General features: G+C 38.8%; 1 long non-coding RNA gene across 2 annotated transcripts in view; it reads right to left on the reverse strand.

Moving 5' to 3' along the window:
- Positions 1 to 2,693: 2,693 nt before the first annotated feature.
- Positions 2,694 to 24,080, reverse strand: part of LOC147580349 (uncharacterized) — a 34,059-nt gene continuing 12,672 nt past the window's right edge. The window contains exons 2-4 of one of the 2 annotated variants that reach the window (XR_015251924.1): positions 5,064 to 5,478; positions 3,721 to 3,796; positions 2,694 to 2,841 (exon numbers count right to left, since the gene is read on the reverse strand). This is a non-coding gene — a long non-coding RNA (uncharacterized LOC147580349). The remainder of the gene's footprint in view (positions 2,842 to 3,720; positions 3,797 to 5,063; positions 5,479 to 24,080) is intronic. The other variant, XR_015251925.1, reaches the window with a different exon arrangement.

A 24,080-nucleotide genomic window follows, 5' to 3' on the forward strand; every position in this document is an offset into this window, starting at 1 on the left:
ACGGTTCATGAGATAGAGTCTTGCATCGGGCTCTGCACTGACAGTGTGGAGTCTACTTGACATTCTCTCTCCGTCTCTCTCTGGCCGTTCCCCACCCCCCACTCTCTCAAAATAAATAAATAAACTTAAAAAATAAACAAATAAATAAATAAAGATATTCCTGAGTAAGAACCTTGGCTCCATCACTTTATTATGGATAAGTGTCCCAGCTTCCTAGAACCCAGGTTTCTGTATTTATGGTGTGTGTATAACAATCCCTACATCATGGGGTATGGTGAGGAGCAAGTAAAATAATACATGTAAGTTTCCATTGAAGTACTTCAGCCTGTGATGTATGAAGAACTTACTATATGATGTAAACACACAAAAGAAAAAGCACTCTCCCACACCTCAAAAAGCTCAGAGTCTTGTGGGGAAGTTATATGTGAAACAATATAGCATGACCCATAATTCCAATAACCTCAATATGTGGAAAACTATGAGATGCAGTGAATAAATTTTCCATCTCAGTTCTATTAATGTCATTTTCAAATACTTGTCTCGTTTCTATCTCTATTTCAAAGATCTTCTGTAGAAAATTGTGATTTCCTTGGAAATTCAATTCCCCTGATTCTGTTCTCTGCATAAGTATGATACTTAGATCTTTGGGTATTGAAGTTTTTCTTAAGCACACTGTAGAAAATCCTCTCAAGACACATACACAATAATCAAGAGGATGGAGTATATAATGCACAATTCAACTAAAAATTAAAATTTTATGGGATCAATACCAAATGAATGTCAAAGGCCACTAAGACTTGCCAGAAGTAAATATTTGATTCTGACATTTCATATTTTAAACTATATTCCTAGGGATTTAGTACGTGCATTTACAAGTTATTATGATACTACAGTGTATGAGTGATGTATTAGTCAAGATAGGTCATGCTGCAGTAGCAAACAACTTGAAATCCAAATTGCTTACAACATGCATATATAGAGTATGTTTTCACAGGAAGTCTCTTCTTATTTCACTGTTACCTGGGCACTCAGGTGACAAATGTTCCATTTGTTATCTCAACTCAAACTTCAGGGTATGCTGTAGTTGAGGGAGTGAGCTTGGAACATTGGTCTCCCGTTCTTAACTACATCCACTTGGAAGGAATACATTTCTTTACCTCAAATTTCCTTAATCAAAGCAAGCCATAAAGTCACCCTAACATCAAGGGGGTTGTGGTGTGCCTCAGGAGAGGGGAGAAACAGTAATGAATTAAACCTACTAATGTCTAGTACAATCTACCAAAGGGATTTTCCACATACAACTAGTCAATACTCATCCTCTCTCTACAAAGTACCCGAAGTCCCATTTAGTACATCACCAAGCTCTCAAGGATACATAGAAATGTCTTCATTGGGTGTGAATACGGCTTCTTTTGATCCTTTTGACCAATGAACAACAACAATAACAACAAAAAGGTTTTTTTTCTTTTTTTCCCATCGAACCACCCTACCAAGGTGAAACAAGGATAGGATCTCTGCATCAAACACTCCTCTTTGGAGAGGGAAACAATAGGCACACATTGTCACTGGTACAGAGCAACACTGAAACCCTGCTAGGCAGATGATGTGAGAGTTCCTGAACTGTGAAGGGAGAGTATATCTTAATTCCTCTCCTTGGGAAGAAGTCTCAATTCCACTATTCAAAAAAAACATTGTTCATGTTTCTTCATTTTCTGCCTTCAGTTTGGGGAGTCTTCCTTTTCATTTGCTTCCTCAACTACAGTAAAGTAGGTGCTGAGGATGAACTTTGTCATGGGGAGTTAGTGGAAGGAAGGGCTGTGAGAATTTCTACATGTCTATCTAGGTGGATAGGTGCTCAAGGGTGACCTTACACCTAGAATAATCTCAGCTTCCTGGTTCCCTCATCAAAAATGTAGCCAGTTTCTTTATCAGTTTGATTCCAGTGAGTGGTATATGCCAGCCAATAGTCTTACTTATATCATTTTTTGAGATGGTGTCTAGAGTGCTAATTTTTTTTATCTTGGCTTCAGAAGAGTTTTATTAAGTTTAGAGGCTAGGACCGTGAATATATCTACTTATGTTGGGAAGACCACAACAGTTGTGATTTATTCTCTATCCTGATTTTAATCCAATTGAAAATGTACTGGGTGTCACATTCTACTTCTGATCCTTTCTCTGAAACATCTTAGTTGGTTGAAAGATTATACAGGGCATTTGAACCTGGAAGCCTCTCTTAATTTTGTCTTTTACTATTTTGGGTCAAGAATATTATTGTCTAACTTGCCAGACTCTGAGTTTTGGGATGCTTTACATTTCTTTTTACTTCTGCTTAAACACCAATTATTTCCTAAGTTAGCATTTATCTTGTAATACCTTGCCAAACAAAGCTGACAGCTATCAATAATAGTATTACTGTCATGTGTATTAACTTCTAAAGCTATAAATATATTAGATTCATAGTTCATTAGGTTCACTAGGCACAACTCCTCTGAAGTTATCAGAGGTGAGAATTTCAACAAATGCTTTGCCACTACATAATAAAAACAGTCTTCTCTTAAAGCTCTCACATCAGTGTCCTCACTGTTAGCCACATAATTATGTTTTGGATGTAGCTGTAGCCTTGTGCCATGTGACAATCACTATATTTGTCAGGACAGATTAGATGATGCTATGTAACAAACAAGACACAAATCTCAGTGGGTTTAAGCAACAAGAGTTATTCCTTGATTGGGCCTCATGTCCTTCAGGGGTTGTGAAGAGTGGGGATGGGGGAGGAGAGGTTGGAAGAGCTCTATTTGTCTGAGATCCAGGCTGAGAGGGGCTGCATCTTCTCATAGTGCCCTGTAATGCAATAATGAGGCCATGTAACCCAAATCCACTTAAGTTCAATTAAGGCAAGATATCTGGCTTACAATTTTATGAATTGAAATACAAACTGAAATATTTTTATGTTGTTTTAAAACGTGTATATATTAGTAGACCTAGTATTAGAGTATGGTATTATAGCATGCTTGATATTAGAGAAGAAACACTTGAAATGTTTCTGACTTATATAATATTGATAAACATCAGAGGTTATTGACCATGTTAGTCATTAGCACTTATTCTTTCATTTCAATTAATTACTGAATGAAATTTTCTTAAGATTTTTTTTCGAAGTTGAGCAGTCATTGTAAAAATACAGATAAACAACTGATCAAAGCAAATAAAAACAAAGACCCTACATTGAAACAGTATAGCAGTTCAATAGATGATAAGGGAAAGAAACAACAAAGACATTGTGAAAGCATGAAGTACACAGCTTACAAAACAATAGCCACTCTAATTTTGGCTAAGGTTTTGCATCCTTATACTCTCAGAATTTCCACTGATACATAAATGGAACCTGACTCAACACTGAGACCTTGCTACTCAAATGTGGACCAGTAGCATCAGCCTCACCTGGGAGGTATGTTAGAACTGCAGAGTCTCAGGGCGCCTGAGTTGCTCAATCAGTTGGGCATCTCACTCTTAATTTTGGCTCAAGTTATGACCTCAGGGTCTGGGATCCAGCCCTGTGTTGGGCTCCACCTTGAGTGTGGAGCCTGCTTAAGATTCTCTCTTTTCTCCCTTTGCCCCTCCCCACTGCTCATGTGTTCTTGCTCTATCTCTAAAAATAAATAATAATAATAATAATAATAAAAGAAGAAGAAAGAAAAGAAAAACAGAGTTTCAGCCCACCAGGCTCAAGTTAGAATCTGCATTTTAAAAGGATACAGGTGTTTTCTGTCCATGGTAAAGTTGGAGGAATGCTGCACTAGAAGATTGTAAAATCATTTCAACCTTGTTAAATTAAAGAAAACCTCTCACCAACAGTCTGCACAGCCCCCGCCAAAACCTGAAGGCATAAATAAACTGAAAGTACCTTTCTTCTAGTAAGTTTTGAAATTAGAAAATTCCTAAGAAGATAGACATGAACAATTTGTCCATTCTTGCCCCTGCCCTCTAGATAACATAGGCTGATAAATAATCTACTGGCCTTGCAGAACCTGATCTGAAGAAGACAATTGTGTTTTCAAATGTCAAGTCTACAAGACATTGATGTTGCCTGTGTGTTAAAGCCCCCAGGTTTGTGTCAGACCCTCTGACTTGGCAAGAGGAGAGAGAATCCTCTGCTTTCCTCTAAACCAGGAGAGGAGAGAATTTACCCTAGGGAGAGGAAGGTGATTCCATCATGTAAGAGAGATGCTGCAGTGGGAAAAGGAATACCGGGGACTGTGAAGGAAGAAATACCACAGCCACTTGAAGCGACATGTCAGGGGTAAGCAGGAATCACCAATGTGTGCAGTAGCCACTAGCCACATGTGCCTTTCTCCTCCTTTCAAAATAGCTGTCAGATATACTATTCCACTGCTGCAAATCCTGCATGTAGACCAGGCCCAGGCTTTCCATGGACTTCAAGGTCTGCAGTACCTGGATCTGGCAACCTCTTTGTCCCTCTGCTACCTTCTCTCCTCCTCAATTGATGTTTTCCAGATGCATCAGGCACCAAGCATATGCCAGCCTCAGGTCCTCTGCATTTATCATCACATCATTCTGGAATGTTCTCTCTCTGACACCCACAGACATAAGTTTTTGTCACTGCATTTAGGTTTGCTTACCCAATACTCCTTACCTTAACCCTCATGTGAATATCCAGTAGACACCAGCACCCAACCTGCCCCAGGTCCCTCTATTCTCTTTCCTTCTTTTATCCCTTATAACACCTATCCTAACTAACATATTTATGATTACTTATTTATACACAAGTTTCCCCCCTTCACCAGAACACAAACCACCAGAGTAGTGACTTTGCCTGCCTGCCGCAGTTATCCATGTCCAGTGTCTTGAGTAGGGACCAGTGCTGTGACAGGTGCTCAATGAGTAGCATGAATGATAAAATTAGTGTGTGAGTCAGGATGGCTGTGATGTTTCTGTAACTCCCAGGCAGCTCTTTCTCCCCACAAGACCTGTCACCAGCCCCTAAGACCTCGGTCCACTGCCTTCTCTCAAACTCAAAACCTCTGGTTTATAAATGAGCCTACCTTGTATTGTTGTTTAAGATGAGGGCTACAGGAGACAGCAAGGTGTCCACTAAGTGTATCTTTAATACCTAAGTAGAACTTGCTTAGAAGTTATATACATAGTTTCTGGTGGTATCTATAACAAATCACCTTGAACTTCATGGTTTAAGACCACAGAAATGTATACTCTCATTGTTCTGGAGGCTAGAAACCCAAAATTAGCACTAATGAGCCAAAATCGAGATGGAAGCAGGGGCACACTCCCTCCAGAGGCTGTAGGGTAGAACCATTTCTTGTCTCTTCAGGCTTCTGGTGGCCGCCAGCATTTCTTGGCTTTGGGCTGCATCACTCCAGTCTTCAAGACCAGAATATTCTTTCTGTTCCATCTTCTTTTCGCCTTCCCCTATGTGGGCATGTCAAATTTCCCTCTTCTTTCCTTTGATAAAAATACAAGTGTTTGTCTTTAGGAACAACCGAGATAACCCAGGAAAATAATCTCTCCATCACAAGATCCTTAATTGATCACATCTGAAAAGATTTTTTTTCTTTCTTTTCTTTCTTCTCTCCATCCTTCCTCCTCCTTTTTTTTCCCCCCTCAGTAGGCTTCATGCCAGCACGGAGACTAATTTGGGGCTTAATTTCACAACCATGAGGTCAAGAATCAGACCCTAAACCAACTGAGTCACTCAGGTACTGCTCCTTCTTCTTCTTTTTCTTCTCCCTCTCCCTCTTCCTCCCTTTTCCCCCTCCCCTTCCACCTCCCACTTTTTCTTCTAACAGGTCCCAGGGATTAGGGGATTAGGACATAAATGTTTTCTAGGGAGTCCTTTTTCTGTCTACACACTATAGATTTTGTAATTTCTATTAAAAGACAAATCACAAAATACTTTATCAACATTTCAAACAGGAAAAGAAACTAAGAATTAAAGAATCAATTTTTAGCATTCACATGTGAAGTTGTATCATTTTTCTTCTTTTTCCCCCAAACAGTATGTGCTTCTTGGAACCACTTCGGTTTTGGTAGCATCCAATATGGAAAAATTAATTATAGCTGCTTGTGATGAAATGGAGTATTGGCTTTTAAATACCAAAATGAAACTTAATGGGGCACCTGGGTGGCTCAGTCAGTTGAGCATATGACTTCAGCTTAGGTCATGATCTCATGGTTTGTGAGTTCGAGCCCAGCATCAGGCTCTCTGTTGTCAGCACATAATCCACTTCAGATCCTCTGTCCCCCTCTCTCTCTGCACCTCGCCTGCTCATTCTCTCTCTCTCTCAAAATAAATAAATAATAAAATATTTTTAAAGAATAAAAAAATAGAAATGAAACAATTATTTTTAGGGAGTAACAATGTTTGCTGCTCTGGTTTTACAATGTATGTGTTTGCATGTAAAAGAAAAAAATATGCTTGTGTAGCTTTTGATAATATGAAACCTTCCTTGTGTTTTTTATACGTAATTGGTACACAGATAACACATTATATAATGAATGAATAACATTTGAATGGTGATATAAGTATATTTTTAGTCATTATGAATTTTGTATGTTTCACTTTAAGGAAAATAACATTTACATGTATTCATGGGTTATGAATGAATGAGAGACACTGTTTTTCTTCATTTAGTACTTTTCTGTTGGTTAAGAACAGAATCCTCTAGCTATTAACAGATTTAGTTCCTGGCAAAATCCTGTAAGAGGAAATTGAGAATGCCATGAGTAATACTGAAGACACACATAGATCTAGAAAATCTTCAACTGCCCTTGATTTTAAATGCATTTAGAATCTTTTCAAAACCTACAGCAACATGTGGTTATTTGAAATGCCACAATATGTTATTTTGGCTAAAAAGATATTTATAATGAGGGTTGCTAAAAGAAAAGAAAATGGTGTCAAGTCATATTTGGTTGAGATTATTTAAATTCCTTTCACCTATGAAGTCTTAAGGTCCTATTGTTTTCCTCAACCTCAGCATTCTAAAAATCACACATTCCACATTTTCTCCAATTCTAGTATGCACGTTTTTATTTTTATGTTTAATATTTCTGAACTTGAGAAAAATGTCTGCTATAAAGGGAGGAATAAGTTGTAACACCTTGGGACAAGTCCTTTATCCAAGGGAAAACACCCACTGAGATGAAGTTTTCTTTCATTTGATTTCCATGATGATCTTCATTGGTAGTTCCATAAGGAGTGGACTTGTAGAGTTTTTTATAACTCTTGTTATTATTTAAAATGCTTTCCATGAGATGACATTATCATTCTTTATTGAAACAAAAAGTTGGGCATGCATAAAGTTGCCAGCAGTGAAACTCTGGGAAGTAGACATTGCCCAGCCTCTTGGAAGAGAATGTAGAAATTTCAGTTAGTTGAGGTTGATATCTTCAAGTATCATTGTTCTAGAATTGGAAAACTCTTCTAAAACACTGTGATTCTATATAATATTGGATGACAATCTTCTATGATTTTAGTGGTGATTCTCCCTAAGCCTGGAAAGCATTCAGCTCAGGATTAAGTCTTGGGCCACAGTTATTGTGAATGATAGAATTGCCCCCTAGACTTCCTTCTGGTAGGCTAAGGTAGAGTCTGTGCAATTGCTACTATATCCTGCCTAACCTGAACTAGTGTTTCTGGTGAGTAGAAAGGTCAGTGATGAAACTTAAGGAGAAGGACAACTAGCTTTCTAAAACATCCCTGATAGTTTATGAGATTTATTCAACTCTAAACTCTGGGATCTTGGGGATGCAGGGGACATGGCTGAGACAAACACTGCAGTAGCCTTTTACTTGGAGTCCTGTTGGCAGTAGCCTTAATTAAACTCTGTATGAGACAAACTGAACAGATTTGGTCCCAGCCTCTGCCAATCAGAGTGGCTGACAGAGTGATGTAGCCATGGGGATATTTGCCAAGAGTCATGATGGCGTAGAAATGATGCGTAGATTTTGTTAGGTGACAATTCTCTACGGGTCTGTTGTGTTTCTTCATGTCTTGTGAGCAAGGTGTTGACAGCCCTGATTACCTTTGTTTTGGACTACCTTTTTTGAGATGTTCATAGAGTCAGCAGTCTTGGAAGACAGAGATAGTCTCTCTCTTTCTGTCTCTCTCTGTCTCTCTCTGTCTCTCTGTCTCTGTCTGTTTCTCTCTCTCCCTCTCTCTCTCTCTCTCTCTCTCTCACACACACACACACACACACACACACACACAGGGAAGCCATGCTTACAGCCAACTATAAATAATTTGAGTTTTTAAGATTAGAGTTCCTTTACTGTAGGACTACCCGCTGCATAGGCAGGTATCATCAGGTTCTCAGTGCTACCCTGTAGGACCGGGGTTCAACGAATTATCACAAAAATGCTAATATTCTGGCTATTGCTATTACTGTAATACACTGTTCTTCACCTTTGACACAGGAGTCTTGTGTATCCTGCCAGCATCCATAAAACAATAAAAGGCTAACATGAAAGCTTAAAAATATGGTGAAATTGCAGACCCTTCACAGTTCTTGACATGTAAGAGAAACTATTTAACTTTTAGCAACATGTTATTCAGTTAAAGAAAAAATGGAAATGGGTTTAGCTTGACAGAAATGTGTATAGAATTTTCTCTGGTATTCTTTGATTTCCCTTTGAAGATTATACAGTCAATCCTAAAGGTTATAAAGAAGTCGAAATCTCAAGCACTAGATAAGGAAAGAAAATTATATACAGGATTATTTTTATAATTGCTAATGACCAAAAGTAATTCAGAAAAACATTGAGTCTACAAATACAAACATAATTTAGAATCAAACTTTAATTATGGAGATTAGGAAAGTTGGAGGTAATTGTATGCAAAGGTGTGTACTATCGTTATGCATATTTTTAAGTGTATTTAATATAAAATGTATTTTTTCTCCAAAAGTTTTAATATCTTGACCATACATCAAATAATTGATGGAATGTTGGACTTGAAATATTTTAATTCTTTCTCTCAAAGGTAATTTATTGTACCTACAAAAAATTAAAACATAACTTTAGACTCTTCAAATTATGAGAGAGAGAGAGGGAGAGAACCTATGTAGGTGCCTGAAAAAAAGTAACAAAACAGATTTGGTTTAGATGAGAATAAAGTTTGGAAAGTAAGAAAATTCTTATTTTTCTTGCTGTTTGCTTACTTCCATTTTTCTACCTTAAAATATAACACTAAGAATTTTCATGATTTGTTTTACAATTTTTGGAGGCATAATCTGTTTCCATTTCTCTTCTTACTTTGTACATACTTGAAGTGATAAAAGAACAACCCATCATTCTTTTTTTTTAATATAATTTATTGTCAAATTGGCTTCCATACAACACCCAGTGTCCATCCCAGCGAGTGCCCTCCTCAATGCCCATCATCCATTATCCCTTCTCCCCTACCCCCCATCAACCCTTAGTTTGTTCTCAGTACCCAAGAGTCTCTTATGGTTTGTCTACCTCCCTCTCTGTTTGTAACATTTTTCCCCCTTCCCTTCCCTCATGGTCTTCTCTTAAGTTTCTCAAGATCCACATATGAGTGAAAACATGGTATCTGTCTTTCTCTGACTGACTTATTTCACTTAGCACAATACCCTCCAGTTCCATCCATGTTGCTGCAAATGGCAGGTTTTCATTTGTTCTCATTGCCACGTGGTACCATTGTATATATAAACCACATATTTATCCATTCATCAGTTGATGGACATTTAGACTCTTTCCACAATTTGGCTATTGATAAAAGTGCTGTTATAAACATTGGGGTACATGTGCTCCTATGAATCGGCACTCCTGTATCCTTTAGATTAATTCCTAGTAGTGCCTTTGCTGGGTCATAGGGTAATTCTATTTTTAACTTTTTGAGGAAATTCCACACTGTTTTACAGAGTGGCTGCACCAGTTTGCATTCCCACCAACAGTGCAAGAGGGTTCTCATTTCTCCACATCCTCTCCAGCATCTAGAGTCTCCTGATTTGTTCATTTTAGCCACTCTGACTGGCGTGAGGTGGTATCTCAGTGTGGCTTCGACTTGTATTTCCCTGATGATGAGTGACCTTAAGAATCTTTTCATGTGCCTGCTGGCCATCTGGATGTCTTCTTTGGAAAAGTGTCTATTCATGTCTTCTGCCCATTTCTTCACTGGATTATTTGTTTTTCGCATGTGGAGTTTGTTGAGTTCTTTATAGATTTTGGATACTAGCCCTTTATCCAATATGTCATTTGCAAATATCTTTTCCCACTCCATTGGTTGCATTTCAGTTTTGTTGATTGTTCCCTTTGCAGCGCAGAAGCTTTTTATCTTGATGAGATCCCAGTCGTTCATTTTTGCGTTCAATTCCCTTGCCTTTGGAGGTCAAAGAGGACGAAGAGATTGTTTCCTTCTTTCTCCTCTAGGGTTTTGATGGTTTCCTGTCTCACATTCAGGTCTTTCATCAATTTTGAGTTTATTTTTGTGTATGGTATAAGAAAGTGGTCTAGTTTCATTTTTCTGCATGTTGCTGTCCAGTTCTCCCAGCACCATTCGCTGAAGAAATTGTATTTTTTCCCTTGGATATTCTTTCCTGCTTTGTCAAAGATTATTTGGCCATACATTTGTGGGTCCAATTTCAGGTTCTCTATTCTATTCCATTGGTCTATGTGTCTGTTTTTGTGCCAACACCATACTGTATTTCTGATTACAGCTTTGTGGTAGAGACTAAAGTCTGTGATTGTGATGCCTCCCACTTTGGTTCTCTTCTTCAGTATTACTTTGGCTATTCAGGGTCTTTTGTGCTTCCATACAAATTTTAGGATTGTTTGTTCTAGCTTTGAGAAGAATACCGATGCAATTTTGATTGGGATTGCATTGAATGTGTAAATTGCTTTGGGTAGCATAGATATTTAACAATATTTATTCTTCCAATCCATGAGCATGGAATGTTTTTCCATTTCTTTGTATCTTCTTCAATTTCCTTCATAAGCTTTCTATAGTTTTCAACATACAGGTCTTCTACATCTTTGATTAGGTTTATTACTAGGTCTTTTGTGGTTCTTGGTGCAATTGTAAATTTGATCAGTTTATTTCTCTTGCTGTTGCTTCGTTATTTGTGTATAAAAATGCAACCGATTTCTGTACATTGATTTTTTTACCCTGTGATTTTGTTGAATTGATGTATCAGTTCTAGCAGATTTTTGATGGAGTCTATCAGAGGTTTTCCATGTAGTGTATCATGTCATCTGAGAAAAGTGAAAGTTTGACTTCTTCCTGCCAATTTTGATGCCTCTGATATCATTTTCTTTGTCTGATTGCTGATGCTAGGACTTCCAACACTATGTTAAACAACAGTAATGAGAGTGGACATCCCTGCGGTGTTTCTGATCTTAGGAAGAAAGCTCTCAGTTTTTCCAAATGAGGATGATATTAGCTGTTGGCTTTTCATAAATGGCTTTTATGATGTTTAGGTATGTTCCTTCTATCCCAACTTCCTTGAGGGTTTTTATTTAGAAAGTATGCTATATTTTGTCAAAGGCTTTTTTCTGCATCGATTGACAGGATCATATGGTTCCTATTCTTTCTTTTATTAATGTGATGCATCACATTGATAGATTTGCGAATATTAAACCAGCCTTGAAGCCCAGAAATGAATCTCATTTCATCATGGTGAAAAATTCTTTTTATATGCTGTTGAATTCGATTTTCTAGTATCTTGTTGAGAATTTTTGCATCCATATTCATATTGGCCTATAGTTTGCCTTTTTTGCTGGGTCTCTGTCTAGTTTGGTAATCAAAGTAATGCTGGCTTCATAGAATGAGTCTAGAAGTTTTCCTTCCATTTCTATTTTTTTGAACAGCTTGAGAGGGATAGATATTAACTCTGCTTTAAATGTCTGGTAGAATTCCCCAGGGAAGCCATCAGGTCACGGACTCTTATTTGTTGGGAGATATTTGATAACTTATTCAATTTCTTCAGTAGTTATGGATTTGTTCAGATTTTCTAATTCTTCCCATTTGAGTTTTGGTAGTGTGTGGGTATTTAGAAATTTGTCCATTTCTTCCAGGTTGTCAGTTTGTTGTCATATAATTTTTGATAGTATTCCCTGATAATTGCTTGTATTTATGAGGGATTGGTTGTAATAAGTCCATTTTCATTCATGATTTTTATCTATCTGGGTGCTTTCTCTTTTCTTTTTGAGAAGCCTGGATAGAGGTTTATCAATCTTGTTTATTTTTTTCAAAATACCAATTCTTGGTTTCATTGATCTGTTCTACTGTGTGTGTGTGTGTGTGTGTGTGTGTGTGTGTGTGTGTTTGATTCTATATTGTTTATTTCTGCTCTGGTCTTTATTTCTCTTCTTCTGATGGCCTTGGAGTTTCTGTGTTGTTCTGCCTCTAGTTCCTTTAGGTGCGCTGTTAGATTTTTATTTGGGATTTTTCTTGTTTCTCGAGATAGGCTTAGATTGCAATTTATTTTTCTCATAGGACTGCCTTTGCTGCATCCCAAAGCGTTTGGATTGTTGCGTTTTCATTTTCATTTGTTTGCATATATTTTTAATTTCTTCTTTAATTGCCTGGTTGACACATTTGTTTTTTAGTAGGATGTTCTTTAACCTCCGTGAATTTGGAGGTTTTGCAAACTTTTTCATGTGGTTTATTTCAAGTTTCATAGCATTGTGATCTGAAAGTGTACATGCTATGATCCCAATTATTTTATATGTATTGAGGAGCACCCCATCATTCTTAAGCTATTTAACCAGTTTTTAAGGTCCCACGTAGGCACCACACCAAAGAGTAAGTGGGGTTTTGATCTTCCTAAAGTAAACAGTATTTTTATCTATGGGGAATGACTGTAATAATTGTCATTCTTCCTTATAACCCTCCCCAGGCACCTTGCCCAGGTCATTTGTGGCAGCAATCTACTTCTGTATTAATAGGTCTTAAATTTACATAGCTCCATGTTGAACTGGAAATGGTTGTACTGTATCTCAAAATATTGATATTGAAAAAAGCTACTGGATATTCTTGTTATGGATAGCAACCACTATATATATATATATATATATATATATATATATAGTTGTTGTTTAATCAGTAATTGAAAACCAATCAAAGTAAAATACATAATAGAGTTAATTCTTCTTATTCACAATAGTTTCATCTTATAAGGTTACCACAAACATTGAATCAAGGAACACTGAACTGCTGTTTCTAAGGGAAATACAGGGTGAGTTTCCTATGAGTCTCTGGTCACAATTTTTTATTAACTGATTCATAGATAACTATGTATTTAAACAGTGTCTGTTTAAAGAAAATTTATTAGGGCCACCGAAGTGGTTCAATAAGTTAAGCATCCAGCTCTTGGTTTTGGCTCAGGTCATGATCTCACAGTTCATGAGTTAGAGCCCAGCATCAGGCTTTGCACTGACAGTGTGGAACCTGCTTGGGATTTTCTCTCTCCTTTTCTCTCTGCCCCTGCCCCATTCAAACTTGTGCTCTCACTATCTCTCTCTCTAAAAATAAATAAATAAACTCTAAAAAAAATAAAGACACTTTGTTAAATACATCTGCTGATTCATTAACATTCAATTCCTGACCAACAACAGTATAACTCATGCCTGAAGGAAGCTTATCTAGATTTTCTCTGCAAGGCACATCACAGCTTTCTTTCCCTTGGGAACACTAGACAGCACTTCAGCATTACACTTGGGAACCATTTTAAATAGTGAAATTATCAAAAAGACACAAAACTACAGCTCCCGCGTGGACCAAGGCAGCACTGGAAGGATCCCAGCAGCCGTGGTGAGGCTGAGGCACCCCTCGCCTCTGCCCCTGAGACAAAGAACCACGTGGGAAGGAACAATGTCTACATTTGTCCAGACTGGCAGATGAAGTGAGTTTGATTCCACCTACACCTGCCTAACTAACCCAGAAAACCACCAGAAGACTAGCAGAACGGAGTCTCCGGAGCCAAGCGCAGACGAGAGGCCCACGGAAGAGGGTAGGAAGGGCAGAGAGGCGATGCGCACTCCATGGACTGGTGGGAGGGAGCCGGGGCAGAGGGGCAGCCTGCTGGCCAAGCAGAACCCCCGAGTCTGGCTGGCAAAAGTGGAGGGGCCGGACAGAGTGTGTTCTGACAGCAAGCGGGACCTGACATCTGGAAGGTTATAAGCTAACAGCTCTGCTCAGAAAGCGGGAAGGCTGGAGGACAAAGGGAGGGAGAGTTGCTGAGCCCCAGGAGGACAGAGCTATTTGGTGGGCAACAAAGGCGCTCGCCAGTGCCATCTCCCTCGCCCGTCCCCCAGCCAAAATCCCAAAGGGAACCAGTCCCTGCCAGGGAACTTGCTTGCTCCGCGCAAATACCCAACGCTGTGCGTCTGCAGAGCCACCCCTCCGGCAGAGGGTCTGACTCCCTCCGGCTGCCACAGGGCCCCTCCTGAAGTGGATCACCTAAGGAGAATCAAGCTAAGCCTGCCCCTCCTGCCCCCGTGCACCTTGCCTACCCACCACAGCTAAGACGCCAGATCCCCAGCACCACAAGCCTGGCAGTGTGCAAGTAGCCCAGACAGGCCACGTCACCCCACAGTGATTCCTGCCCCTAGGAGAGGGGAAGAGAAAGCACACACCAGTTTGACTGTGGCCCCAGCAGTGGGCTGGGGGCAGACATCAGGTCTGACTGGGGCTCCACCCACCAACTCCAGTTATACACCACAGCACAGGGGAAGTGCCCTGCAGGTCAGCACCACTCCAGGGACTATCCAAAATGACCAATCAGAAGAATTCCCCTCAGAAGAATCTCCAGGAAATAACAACAGCTAATGAACTGATCAAAAAGGATTTAAATAATATAACAGAAAGTGAATTTAGAAAAATAGTCATAAAATTAATTGCTGGGCTTGAAAACAGTATAGAGGACAGCAGAGAATCTCTTGCTACAGAGATCAAGGGACTAAGGAACTGTCAGGAGGAGCTGAAAAACGCTTTAAACGAAATGCAAAACAAAATGGAAATGACGACGGCTCAGATTGAAGAGGCAGAGGAGAGAATAGGTGAACTAGAAGGTAAAGTTATGGAAAAAGAGGAAGCTGAGAAAAAGAGAGATAAAAAAATCCAGGAGTATGAGGGGAAAATTAGAGAACTAAGTGATACACTAAAAAGAAATAATATACGCATAATTGGTATCCCAGAGGAGGAAGAGAGAGGGAAAGGTGCTGAAGGGGTACTTGAAGAAATAATAGCTGAGAACTTCCCTGAACTGGGGAAGGAAAAAGGCATTGAAATCCAAGAGGCACAGAGAACTCCCTTCAGACGTAACTTGAATCGATCTGCATGACATATCATACTGAAACTGGCAAAATACAAGGATAAAGAGAAAATTCTGAAAGCAGCAAGGGGTAAACGTGCCCTAACATATAAAGGGAGACCTATAAGACTCGTGACTGATCTCTCTTTTGAAACTTGGCAGGCCAGAAAGGATTGGCACGAGATCTTTAATGTGCTGAACAGGAAAAATATGCAGCCAAGAATCCTTTATCCAGCAAGTCTGTCATTTAGAATAGAAGGAGAGATAAAGGTCTTCCCAAACAAACAAAAACTGAAGGAATTTGTCACCACTAAAGCAGCCCGACAAGAGATCCTAAGGGGGATCCTGTGAGACAAAGTACCAGAGACATCACTACAAGCATAAATCATACAGACATCACAATGACTCTAAACCCGTATCTTTCTATAATAACACTGAATGTAAATGGATTAAATGCACCAACCAAAAGACATAGGGTATTAGAATGGATAAAAAAACAAGACCCATCTATTTGCTGTCTACAAGAGACTCATTTTAGATCTGAGGACACCTTTAGATTGAGAGTGAGGGGACGAAGAACTATTTATCATGCTACTGGAAGCCAAAAGAAAGCTGGAGTAGCCATACTTGTATCAGACAAACTAGACTTTAAATTAAAGGCTGTAACAAGAGATTAAGAAGGGCATTATATAATAATTACAGGGTCTATCCACCAGGAAGAGATAACAATTATAAATGTCTATGCGCTGAATACTGGAGCCCCCAAATATATAAAACAATTACTCATAAATGTAAGAAACCTTATTGATAAGAAAGTGGTAATTGCAGGGGACTTTACACTCCACTTACAAAAATGGATAGATCATCTAGACACGCGGTCAATAAAGAAACAAGGGCCCTGAATGACACATTGGATCAGATGGACTTGACAGATATATTTAGAACTCTGCATCCCAAAGCAAAAGAATATACTTTCTTCTCGAGTGCACATGGAACATTCTCCAAGATAGATCATATACTGGGTCACAAAACAGCCCTTCATAAGTATACAAGAATTGAAATTATACCATGCATACTTTCAGACCACACTGCTATGAAGCTTGAAATCAACCACAGGAAAAAGTCTGGAAAACCTCCAAAAGCATGGAGGTTAAAGAACACCCTACTAACGAATGAGTGGGTCAACCAGGCAATTAGAGAAAAAATTAAAAAATATATGGAAACAGGGGCGCCTGGGTGGTGCAGTCGGTTAAGCGTCCGACTTCAGCCAGGTCATGATCTCGCGGTCCGTGAGTTCGAGCCCCGCGTCGGGCTCTGGGCTGATGGCTCAGAGCCTGGAGCCTGTTTCCGATGCTGTGTCTCCCTCTCTCTCTGCCCCTCCCCCGTTCATGCTCTGTCTCTCTCTGTCCCAAAAATAAATAAACGTTGAAAAAAAATTTAAAAAAAAAAAAATATGGAAACAAACGAAAATGAAAATACAACAATCCAAACGCTTTGGGATGCAGCGAAGGCAGTCCTGAGAGGAAAATACATCGCAATCCAGGCCTATCTCAAGAAACAAGAAAAATCCCAAATACAAAATCTAACAGCACACCTAAAGGAAATAGAAGCAGAACAGCAAAGGCAGCCTAAACCCAGCAGAAGAAGAGACATAATAAAGATCAGAGCAGAAATAAACAATATAGAATCTAAAAAAACTGTAGAGCAGATCAACGAAACCAAGAGTTGGTTTTTTGAAAAAATAAACAAAATTGACAAACCTCTAGCCAGGCTTCTCAAAAAGAAAAGGGAGATGACCCAAATAGATAAAATCATGAATGAAAATGGAATTATTACAACCAATCCCTCAGAGATACAAACAATTATCAGGGAATACTATGAAAAATTATATGCCAACAAATTGGACAACCTGGAAGAAATGGACAAATTCCTGAACACCCACACTCTTCCAAAACTCAATCAGGAGGAAATAGAAAGCTTGAACAGACCCATAACCAGCGAAGAAATTGAATCATTATCAAAAATCTCCCAAAAAATAAGAGTCCAGGACCAGATGGCTTCCCAGAGGAGTTCTACCAGACGTTTAAAGCAGAGATAATACCTATCCTTCTCAAGCTATTCCAAGAAATAGAAAGGGAAGGAAAACTTCCAGACTCATTCTATGAAGCCAGTATTACTTTGATTCCTAAACCAGAGACCCAGTAAAAAAGAGAACTACAGGCCAATATCCCTGATGAATATGGATGCAAAAATTCTCAAGAAGATGCTAGCACATCAAATTCAACAGCATATAAAAAGAATTATTCACCATGATCAAGTGGGATTCATTCCTGGGATGCAGGGCTGGTTCAACATTCGCAAATCAATCAACGTGATACATCACATTAATAAAAGAAAAGATAAGAACCATATGATCCTGTCAATCGATGCAGAAAAGGCCTTTGACAAAATCCAGCACCCTTTCTTAATAAAAACCCTTGAGAGAGTCGGGATAGAAGGAACATGCTTAAACATCATCAAAGTCATTTATGAAAAGCCCACAGCTAACATCATCCTCAATGGGGAAACACTGAGAGCTTTTACCCTGAGATCAGGAACACACCCACTCTCACCACTGTTGTTTAACATAGTGTTGGAAGTTCTAGCATCAGCAATCAGACAACAAAACGACACCAAAGCATCAAAATTGGCAAAGATGAAGTCAAGCTTTCACTTTTTGCAGATGACATGATATTATACATGGAAGACCTGACAGACTCCATCAAAAGTCTGCTAGAACTGATACATGAATTCAGCAAAGTTGCAGGATACAAAATCAATGTACAGAAATCAGTTGCATTCTCATACACTAACAATGAAGCAACAGAAAGACAAATAAAGAAACTGATCCCATTCACAATTGCACCAAGAAGCATAAAATACCTAGGAATAAATCTAACCAAAGATGTAAAAGATCTGTATGCTGAAAACTATAGAAAGCTTATGAAGGTAATTGAAGAAGATATAAAGAAATGGAAAGACATTCCCAGCTCATGGATTGGAAGAATAAATATTGTCAAAATGTCAATACTACCCAAAGCTATCTACACATTCAATGCAATCCCAATCAAAAGTGCACCAGCATTCTTCTCAAAACTAGAACAAGCAGTTCTAAAATTCATATGGAACCACAAAAGGCCCCGAATAGCCAAAGTAATTTTGAGGAAGAAGACCAAAGCAGGAGGCATCACAATCCCAGACTTTAGCCTCTACTACAAAGCTGTCATCATCAAGACAGCATGGTATTGGCACAAAAACAGACACATAGACCAATGGAATAGAACAGAAACCCCAGAACTAGACCCACAAACGTATGGCCAACTCATCTTTGACAAAGCAGGAAAGAACATCCAATGGAAAAAAGACAGTCTCTTTAACAAATGGTGCTGGGAGAACTGGACAGCAACATGCAGAAGGTTGAAACTAGACCACTTTCTCACACCATTCACAAAAATAAACTCAAAATGGATAAAAGACCTGAATGTGAGACAGGAAACCATCAAAACCCTAGAGGAGAAAGCAGGAAAAGACCTCTCTGACCTCAGCCGTAGCAATCTCTTACTCGACACATCCCCAAAGGCAAGGGAATTAAAAGCAAAAATGAATTACTGGGACCTTATGAAGATAAAAAGCTTCTGCACAGCAAAGGAAACAACCAACATAACTAAAAGGCAACCAACGGAATGGGAAAAGATATTTGCAAATGACATATCGGACAAAGGGCTAGTATCCAAAATCTATAAAGAGCTCACCAAACTCCACACCCGAAAAACAACCCAGTGAAGAAATGGGCAGAAAACATGAATAGACACTTCTCTAAAGAAGTTATCCGGATGGCCAACAGGCACATGAAAAGATGCTCTACATCACTCCTCATCAGGGAAATACAAATGAAAACCACACTCAGATATCACCTCATGCCAGAGTGGCCAAAATGAACAAATCAGGAGACTATAGATGCTGGAGAGGATGTGGAGAAACGGGAACCCTCTTGCACTGTTGGTGGGAATGCAAATTGGTCCAGCCACTCTGGAAAGCAGTGTGGAGGTTCCTCAGAAAATTAAAAATAGACCTACCCTATGACCCAGCAGTAGCACTGCTAGGAATTTACCCAAGGGATACAGGAGTACTGACGCATAGGAGCACATGTACCCCAATGTTTATAGCAGCACTCTCAACAATAGCCAAATTATGGAAAGAGCCTAAATGTCCATCAACTGATGAATGGATAAAGAAATTGTGGTTTATATACACAATGGAGTACTACATGGCAATGAGAAAGAATGAAATATGGCCCTTTGTAGCAACATGGATGGAACTGGAGAGTGTGATGCTAAGTGAAATAAGCCATACAAAGAAAGACAGATACCATATGGTTTCACTCTTATGTGGATCCTGAGAAACTTAACAGAAACCCATGGAGGAGGGGAAGGGAAAAAAAAAAAGAGTTTAGAGTGGGAGAGAGCCAAAGCATAAGAGACTGTTAAAAACTGAGAACAAACTGAGGGTTGATGGGGGTTGGGAGGGAGGGGAGGGTGGGCGATAGGTATTGAGGAGGGCACCTTTTGCGATGAGCACTGGGTGTTGTATGGAAACCAATTTGACAATAAATTTCATATATTGAAAAAAAATGGCACAAAACTACAAAAAGTGACACTAAGTAGGCCACAAAAAAGGACACTTGTTTGCAGTATGAGAGCTGAAACAAGAAAGCAGAGTGACATCTATTTCAACCCCATTTGGGAATATATACATGGGAGACTCAAATTTTTGCTGTTCTGTGCATGTCTGCAAATGATCATAAAAGCACTGAGGGTATAGATCTGGGAGAGACAAATTTTAGTGAGTAAGAAAGTTTTGCAAATATTGAATATGTGAATAATGAGGTCTGAGTATACATATATTAATTTCCTTCTGGACACACTTTCTTTCTCAAAACAAGGTTTGAACTTAAATTGCTTCTGAGACACATGAAACAGCACTGAAAACATTGAGTTTAGGACCTTGTTATCAAGCATACATTTATTAAAATCCCAACATGTATATTACTGACTCTCTCTATTATAGCTCTAGAGATTATGGATGCACTTTTCTCTATAGACAGCTTTGTTCTTTTTTGTTTGTTTGTTTCTTAATTTTGTCTATGTAATAAATGTTTAAAGTATATTCGTTTCTCACTATATGCATAAAGAGGGATCACCTTTCATTTTCATTTCCAAGGAAGAACACAGGGTGAACCATAAGCCAGACACATAAGTACTAAAAAATAGCAGACAAGAAGAGCTAATCAGCACAAGTGATCACTTCTCAAAACTTGGTGGAAAGAGGAAGAGCAGCACGGGAGTTAATAATATATTAACCGATGACGCAAGAGAACAAGTGTTTCTGCTGATACACTGCATCATCTGAATTAGTAATTCATTGTAATTCAGAGGAAGAATTACTAATAGTTTACACTACTAAATAAGCTTCCCTGGATCAAAAATAAGCAATTTTATTTGATTCCAGGTAATAATTAGAATGGGATATAAAAGGCATAACAGAGAAAAGAGTAAATGCATGGGAGGCTTCTAACAGCGGGCACTCGATTGCAAGATATCCAGAGAGGTGGCTTCCAGGGAGGTGTTAAAAGTGGCAAAGGGGTGGAAAGAAGGAGGGTGTTGTGTTTTTGTATAACATATAAACTGGACTCATAATTGTACCATTGAATCCTTGCTAGACTACAACTGAAATTTCTGCTATGAATTGTTGGTGGAGAAGACAGTGAACTACCAGAGGGATGTCTGCAAACAACTATCTTGGTAACTATGATTTGATAATGGTAACCATGCACCTTTTAACGATGGCTGTAAATTTGTAAGTAAATTTATAAATTTACTTTGTGAATTGGGAGTTAGATGACACATATCTAAATATTATTTCATTCATTAGTAGATCTCCATACACCTACACTTGTAACCCCAAGTGGAAAATCATCACCAACACTGAACAAATGTCTACTATAGTTGAAGCATCATTTTAAGATCTGGGGAGGATACAAAGAGGCATAAGGCATAATTACCATCCTTTGGGATTTTAGATTATGATTGGAAACACAATATATGTTACAAAAAATAGGAGAGATCAGTACACATTTTTATAATTTTCAGATTATTATATGTTACATAAAATAAAGTTCAGAATTTTGCTTATAAATCCAGGTGTATAGCCCAGCTGCAGTGGTTAGAACACTGCAAGAATTGCTCTGGTGTTCTGCTTCCACAGACAGTAGCCAGTGCCAACTGACCAGTGGAAGAGACTGGGTTTGGGCATCTAAGATATCCTTTCTTACCCACCCAATATCTAAACCACCTGAGAATTAAAGCAAAAGACATCAGATGGAGAACCAATATACCATAATTTTACAGAACAACAATAAGTATGGAAGAATGTGTCTTAAATCAGTGGACATGAGGACTTTTCAAATGATACTCTAGAACAAGACAACATGTTCCCAATCATCCCCATGGCTGAGAGGAGAGGGGAGGAAATGCTCCTCTTTTCAGAGGAGAGAGAGGATAGACCCAAATTGAGCATTCTGGATTTAGCCTTCTGCAATTCAAAGTCAGATAAACCCCTCTTTCACCCTCAACACAGAGTGAATAAATGCATGGGGGAAGGGAAGCATACTGTCACTCCTGATACCAAATAAAGTACACAGTGCCAAAATATCAGTGAAAGTAGAAGGATAATGAAAGATGTATGGTGCCTGAAACCTTTAACAACTTCAATTTATATACACTGCAAATCATCATAGACAGAGGGACAAAAATATAGATTCAGGATCAAAATTCAGGAGCAATAATTAGAGAGCTGACTTGGACATGACTGACCAAATAGGTTTTTTTAAGTTACCAAAATAACAGTCCAGGACTCAGTTTTCAAGGATAAAAGTTCCACTCTGTCACTTGCCCTTTAATGAGATGCAATTTTCAATTATCTCAAAGACCCTGAGTTCTCAATAAAGTAGCAGAACTTCACGTTAAAATGCTAATTTCCACATATAAGTCATGGAGGTGGTGGCAGAAGAACCATGAGCTCCATAATTACTGCTTACAGGATAATTAAGAGATTAATATTATGAAAGTTAATTATAAAATTATATTAATTAACTTTAATAGCCCAATGATCCTTCTGGAAATGATGTCTAAGAAGTATGCAGTCCCTAGAGAGACCCACAGGGAGAAAGCAGTGTCAGACTAACATTCAGCCCCAGAATGATGCCCTCTTTGGTCTGAACTGTGATTCAGGAAACATAGGACACATAAAAGGTATGAATGTAGATGTCTCAGATTCTTGGGCTCGTGGAGTGTAGTGAGGATGGAAGAGTAACACCTGTTCCCAAATACCTTTGGGTTGCAAGAAAATCCTTTCAAGAACCAAAAGTAAGCCTTATGACTACTTTATAAATTTTTTCGGTCTTACATTACATAAAGGGAAATTTTTTAAATATCATGATGATATTCCCTAAATGTAAGATTTGATGATGCATTTACTATCCAAATTACTGCAATAATTAGCTGTCTTCTGGTCCATTTCTCATATAATTTTGAGATCTATGGCATGGAGAATAAGTTTAACGCTGAAACTCCATACTCTGTTGCAGGCCACAAGCCTTGAGTTGTGATTCAAAGCATTCTCTTTGTGATATCATCTGTAGTCTGTCTTCCTCCCTAAAATTCATAAATGGTGGGGGTTTTGAGGCTTATTTTGCTTCCAGATTAAGGAAGCTCTTCAATATTTTATTTTTCAAGGGAAAAGAGATATATGCAAGCAAGAATAGTAAGCGTTTGAGATATCATTGTGAAGATAAAAGGATTTGTTTATATGAAGCCAGTGATTTTGGTCTATCACACATCACATGTCAGACATTATCTAAAAGAAGCAATAGTAGGTGCAAAGATTTAACCCTGATCCCATGTAACTGAAGAAGTGAGTACCCTGGGAGTAGTTAGGAGCATGGGTTCCAGAGAAAGATGAATCTTTTATTTCCTCACTACCAGACCTTGAATTGGTACACTGGTAGCCCCTAATACCTCTCTCAGGTTCAACAATTTGGAAGGCAGCTATGCTCACGACTATACCACCAACGCTCAGGTTCAACAATTTGATGGATGGACTCACAGCACTCAGAAGAATCTGTTATACTCAAGTTATAGTTTATTACCATAGAAGGACACAGGTTAAAGCCAGCAAAGAGGAAATGCACATAGGATGAGGTCCAGAACAAAAAGGCACAAATTTCCACAGTGAATAGCTATGCTCTCCATGTGTTGCATAGAAGGTGCTTAATTCTCCTGACAATCATGTATGACAACACCTGCTCAGTGTTACCAACCAAGAAAGCTCATCTGAGCCTTGGTGTCCAGGGCTTTTATTGGATATCTGTCATAGAGTCATGCAGCAACGACAAACTGACAGCCACTCAATATTTAGCACCCTCATAAGTGAAACAGATACAACATGCCTAAAGCCTCAGGCATACAATAACAGATAATCACCCTAAGTCACATTGTTAGCGTAAACTGTCTGGTCACATTGACACAACCTGGTCCAGGGCCTCAGTCATAGAAAACCCTTCTCATCAGCTCCCAGAGGTCATCTCCCAGGACTTGGCCAAGGACCAGTCCTTTCCCTGGAATGTGCAGAGTGTGAGTACCTAAGCCTGCTTAACCCTTCATTGCAGAGTTA

This window comes from Puma concolor, chromosome B3 (assembly GCF_028749965.1).
Source record: "Puma concolor isolate L17-30 chromosome B3, mPumCon1.1.hap2, whole genome shotgun sequence".
In the NCBI taxonomy this organism is placed as follows: domain Eukaryota; kingdom Metazoa; phylum Chordata; class Mammalia; order Carnivora; family Felidae; genus Puma; species Puma concolor.